Source organism: Otolemur garnettii, unplaced genomic scaffold (genome assembly GCF_000181295.1).
Source record: "Otolemur garnettii isolate 467f Iridium unplaced genomic scaffold, OtoGar3 scaffold00018, whole genome shotgun sequence".
NCBI classification, from domain to species: domain Eukaryota; kingdom Metazoa; phylum Chordata; class Mammalia; order Primates; family Galagidae; genus Otolemur; species Otolemur garnettii.
In genome coordinates this window covers 15638087-15644079 of record NW_003852413.1, presented here as the reverse complement: position 1 = coordinate 15644079, position 5993 = coordinate 15638087, and the positions used below count along the sequence as shown (strand labels likewise).

The 5993-nt window shown below is 49.0% G+C and overlaps 1 protein-coding gene across 1 annotated transcript in view; it reads right to left on the bottom strand.

Moving 5' to 3' along the window:
* The window catches only part of TEX2 (testis expressed 2), a 117175-nt gene extending 114726 nt beyond the window's left edge, over positions 1-2449 (bottom strand). Inside the window, exon 1 of the mRNA XM_012803209.2 lies at positions 2307-2449. The gene's annotated coding sequence lies outside the window, so the exon portion shown is untranslated. The remainder of the gene's footprint in view (positions 1-2306) is intronic.
* Positions 2450-5993: the final 3544 nt, after the last annotated feature.

Genomic DNA, 5993 nt, shown 5'->3' with positions numbered 1-5993 from the left:
GTCTCTAATAAAAAAAAAAAAAAAAAATGAAAAACTGAGTCAAGAGGATCACTCGAGCCCAAGAGTTTGAGGTTGCTGAGAGCTATGATGCCAGGGCACACTTTCAAGGGCAACAAAGTAGAGACTCTGTTTCAAAAAAAAAGTAAAGAAAAAGAAAGAAAGGAAGTAATCTACAGTGGGAAGAATTTCCCTATTACTCTGTTTTGTTCTTACATTCAGTAATAGTCTGTGTATTTCTCCCCTTTCTGCCCTCAAGGGCTTTAGAAAATCTCCAGAAAACAGTAAAGAAAGGTAAATCCCATGGCATGCTGAAACACACTCTTCACCCTTTTCATTCTAGCATATCTGTAATGCCTAGCAGTTGCTGGCACACAGCAGACTTTCAATAAAAATTACTTGAATTAGTATTTCTTTTTTGATTCCAGGCAATTGCTTTTTGTCCAAAACATTCTACACATTTATGCTATCTAAAAGCCTAATCTTTCCTGTTTCTCTTCCAGAAGTGTTCTAATAACATAATCTCTAATAACAAACAGAATGTTTGGGATATACTATGGCTCTAATTTTCTCACATGATGACATTCTCCTACCTCTTCAATGCTCAGCCCAAACCAAACTTCTGAACTTTTTCCTTACCCTTCTGAATCTGTTCCAGCCCTTGGGTTATTTGCCATGGACTCAACTACCACCTTCTGATCTGAATCAGTTTGTTAATCTCCTTCCTCTCAGGCATGGTGCCTTTTCCTGGAGATAAACGTGCAAGCAAGTTCAGTTAGTTCACCCACAGCCTTGCACATCCTCTCTAGTCTAAGCCTTCACTGGCACTCCCAGAGGGGCTCAAGTAATAAGCAAGAAATGATATGGCAAAAAACCCAACTCTATTCCCATCACCTCAGGAGGCTTTCTTGATTTCCGTAAGTTTACATCAACTACCAATTTGTGGAGTAATTTGAAAGAATATCGAAATAGTCTATGGGCTGGGTAAGAGAGAACACAAATGGCAGTTTCACTCTTCCAATATGAGACAAGCTGCCCCCTGTCACGGAGCTCTAAAACTCAAAATCCTGGACTCCTCAAACTCTCTACCCCAGAGTTCAAGATCATATGCCCCCTATTTTTCCCTCCTGTTTTCCACTTAAAAGTCATTAGTTGCTTCCCTTCCAGCTTACACCTGGCTCTCGAATATGACTCCTCTAAACACTTTAAGAATTATCAAAACATGTAAAAAGACTCATTCCTTTCGATTCGTGTGCTGAGCAGTGATGGTGTCAAGACGCTGGGACTTTAAACGTGAATATGGCATGACCCCAGCCCTCAAAGAACCTACTCTAAAAAATACGTCCCCCTTTTGCATTGTCTGTAAAACGTAATGTCAAAGTACTTCACAGTTCCAGAGAAACAGTGAGAGTGGAAACAGACTTTGCCCTTATATTTGATGCCCTGTAACCATAACAACCGTGGTGTAAGTATCAACCCACTGAGGGTCTAAGTTTTCGCAAAAACCACTTGCAAAAGGGGAAAACTCCCCTACACCAACTCCTGCCTCCGCTGTACGCTCAGGGCAGCGTGTGTGGTGCGAGGTGGATCGCCGGCCCATTCCTTCTCGCCGTCCCGCCGTTTCGTTTCTCTGCTCTCCTGCCAGCAGCGACGGCGTCCACCGTCACGCCGCGCTCCCGGCAGGGCACCTGGCATTAGGCCTCAGCCCAATGTCACTTGTTAACCTTCCGATCTCCCGGATTTCGGCACAACGCCGCCTCCCTTCTAAAGCACACAAACCACCCCACGGCTACCCGCGTTTTCCAGGAGTTAAGAGAAAAACAACCCAGACGCAGCCAACCTCTGACAGATTCGCGTAAAAGTAACTGCGGTTTTCCACTTCTAAGCACTTCCAGCCGTGGACGAGGGGGTGGCAGGAACCCAGGGCCCCATTCATAAAACTGTAAGCCGTTTTCCTTCAGTTTGTGTGTGACAGTGACTCCCCGCCCGGGGCTGAGCCAAGAGCCGGGCGCCCGGGACCGCAGTCTGGGGGGGACCTGCCGGCGAGCAGCGCCAGCCGGGGTCAAGCCCACACCTCCCGACACCGCTCCGAGAGAAGGGTTTGTTCGGGGGCGTCGCGGCGGCCGACCCCGTCAGTGCCTGGGTCGTGACAGTGGGGTGGGCGGCCGACCCCCGCGCTCACCCGCGCCAACGGCTGCCAGAGCCGGCCGGTACCCTGGACCCTGCCGCGTCGGGCCGTCCCCCCGCCCGGGCCTTCTCCACCTGGCGCTCCCTCTCCCACGCCCACGTCCAGCTCCGGGAGCGCTCACCCCAGATCCTCCGGCTGCCTCATTGTACTATGCCGGCGCTCCGTGCTTTACGCGGCTCCGGCTTCGGCTGGGGCTCCGGCCCGGTCCCGCAGCCCGCCCGCCCCCGGGCACTGGCCGCCCCGCCCCGCCGGCGGACCCGCCCCGCGCCTGCGGCCCTCGCCGCCAACCAGAGGGCGGCGGGGGCGGAGCCAGCGGCACGCCAGGCCCGACCAATCCAGCTTCCACAGCTCGCCGAGGAACGGCCGCAGGAATGGGCGAGCGATTCGTCAGGTCTGTGAAAGGGGCCACCGCCCTCGGGGCGGGGGAGAGGGGCGGTGGGAGGCTTACCTGGAAGAGTCCCGAGCGGGAGGGGTAAGAGCGTGCCTCTCCCAGCAGAGCTCCATCTCTTTCCCAAGCTATTTGCGCTTAATTTCCTCTTCCTGCAACCTAGCAACAAGTGCCCCTGCAGGGTGTGGATGGGGGTTTGGGGTGGGGAGAGAAGGTGGGAGGGCGTAGGAAACTGAGGCTCTGAGAAGCAGAAGTGTTCTGCTGGGCAAATTCACTCGAATTTGAGTTTTAGAGGACTGTCAGGCACATCTATCCAGTCCAATTCCAGAAATGGGCTTTAAAAAGCAAATTCCCCTAAATCTAGTCATGAGGAAACAATCAGACAATCCCAAATTATAATAGACAAATTCTCAGTCTCTCTACTATGTGCCTCCCCGACATAACCACAACATCCAGTTCCAAACTGACCCTATTGCTAGTTCTTAGAGCTTAGAGCTCATCTAGTACAAACTACTCCTTTAAGAGAAACAGCATCTGAGGCCCAGAAAGGTAAAGAAACTTCTAGAGGTAAATTCTCTTTTAAAATGAGCTTCCTGGCTAGGTACCCATAGCTCAGTGGTTAGGGCGCCAGCCACATACACCTGCGCTGGAGGGTTCGAACCCCACCAGGGCTTGCTAAACAACAACAATAACAACAACAACAACAACAACAACAAACAGCCGGGCATTGTGGCGAGTTCCTGTAGTCCCAGCTACTGGGAGGCTAAGCTGAGGCAAGAGAATCACTTAAGCCCAAGAATTTGAGGTTGCTGTGAGCTGTGACGCTAGGGCACTTTACCGAGGGTGACACAGTGAGACTCTGTCTCAAAAAAATAATAAAATAAAATGAGCTTTCTGGGATGGTAATGTTCTTTTTACATTTGCCACCTGTGAACCTGGGGTGGTGGGCAGGACTGGCACATCAGGAGAGTTCCCCTGCTTATCCATATTGCCTATCAATCAGTGCATCTTATACATCAGTGGGTCAGCTAAAGGATTTTAACCATCAGCTCCCAAAGTCCCACCCCAGAGCCTCTAGTTCACTAAGTATCGGGATGACATGGGGAAAATATGCATTCATTTTTTAACACCCTTTCACCCCAGGTGATCTGATGTGGGGGTACAAGGGCCACACTCAGACTCATATTTTGAATCTGTCATAGTCATAAAATTAAAATTAAACTGCCAAGGGCCAGGCGTGGTGGCTCATACCTGTAATCCTAGCACTCTAGGAGGCCTAGGTGAGTGGCTTGCCTGAGCTCAGGAGTTTAAGACCAGCCTGAGCAAGAGTGAGACCCTGTCACTAAAAAACAGCTGAGTGTTGTGGCCTGCGCCTGTACTCCCAGCTACTCAGGAGGCTGAGGTAAGTGAATTGCAATACACTTGGAAGATTCTCTAGAAAGGGTAGAGGTCATCTACTGTGACACTCAGAACAGTCCCATGAATGATGGGTCATGCCAAGAACTGAATGTAGGATACTGGATCTGGATGAAGCACCAGCTGAAAGCTTGAAATCCTGGCTAGGGGAAGAGCGAGATTGAGGTCTCCAGCCTGAGGAAGCCAGCCAGTTCTCTAACCAGCGAGACATTGCATGAATATCCCAATGGCAAACACACTCTTGCTCACTGCCATCACCAGGCCCAGTCAGAACCCTGGAAGGATGCCTCACTAGTGCCTCATTCCAATGCCATCAAGCCCTGCCCACCCTCCTAGCCACATTCCTTCCCCTGCCCCAGTGCCCCAGACACCTGTCTGACCCGGAAGTCATTGCCCTGGGACTTGGAGGTCAGTCCCTTCCCACTAGACTCCTCCCACAAGATTTCAGGCTTGTGAAATGGCCTCCACACAATGACCCTGTTTTTGCTGTGATAGCTGATGGATGCTGTTTTTGCGAGGGACAACTCTGCACGGAGATCAGCTTTATCAGGGTGGAGGCTCTAGGTTCCAGATATCACTGCCTGAGATCACCCCTGGCCTCCATTGGCCTTTCCAAGAGAAAAGGAATTCTTGTCCCAATAGGAGAGGGCTCTAGGCATGGCTATCTAGAAATGTGCAACTAGGAAAGTTATCAAAGGAAACACAGCTTAAAGGTCTTGACCACATCCTCAAACCCCCACCCTAGAGAGAGAGAAAGAAAGGGTGGAGGTCCTCGAGCTGCACCCTTCAAGGGTCCTTGGAAGCTGGCAGTGCTCATCTCATCGTGCCTACTATCTTCCTTACCCACTTCAAGACCTACATAACTGTTAGATTAATGAACATTTATCAACCTGACCTCAAATTAAGGGCCAATAAGATTGAGCGTAAACACTTAGAAGGAGCCTTTCTTTCTGAAAAGTGAGGAATTTGGATGCTTTGAAAAACAAATGAACATGTAATAACATAGTATTTCCTACCTATTGAAAGACTACTATGCACTGGATACTGTACCAAGCCCTTCGCACATATTAATTCACTGACATCTGTATAGTAAGTATGATTGTTATTTGCTCCATTTTATGGATGCAGAAACTAAAGCTCATAGAGGATTGGTGATGTGTCCAAGATAGCAGGGCCAGTTAAAGGAACAGCCAGCATTCAGGACCCTAACCTCCAGACTCCTCAAAACTGCTCTGCCCCAGTGCCTTCCCAAATGCCCTGTCTTGCTACCGAACAGGATAGATAACATCAAAAGGCAAAAGAAGCAATTATCACTGATCTTGAGCAAAACTTAAGCATAGCATAGGAGCACTGCCTTGGAGTGTAAGTTCCTTTGCTCTAACTTACCATCTGTTTAACCTTGAACCAGTTATGTAATTAAATCTGACTCTCAGATTGCTCTGCTATAAAATGGGAACAACAAATTCTATCTCCTTGGACTGGCATAAAAACCAAATGAAGAATTTGCAGGAATTTATATGTACTTTGAACTTACAAGTGAAAAGATTTTAGAGCTTGGCATCTGTGACTCATTGTGACCTATGACAAAGGTCATTACTTCATCCCCCAAATAGTTACTTTATATGCACAGCATACGCAGTGTGAACTGAATTTTTCCTCCTAGAGTAGGGTCTTAAGTCACAGAAATACAAGCCCAAGTTAGTACTCTGCCCTCTTTCTCTATTGCCACCTCCTCAACCCTCACCCTAGACTCTCTTGCCACCCAGGTTTCAGCCATTGGTTAAGCCAACATAGGTTCTGGTATGCTTGAGAGATCCCCAGTTATGACATTTCTTTTTCTTTTTCTTTTCTTTTTTTTTTTTTTTTTTGAGACAGAGCCTCAAGCTGTCCCCCTGGGTAGAGTGCTGTGACATCACAGCTCACAGCAACCTCCAACTCCTGGGCTCAAGCGAGTCGCCTGCCTCTGCCTCCCAAGTAGCTGGAACTACAGGTGCCTACCACAAC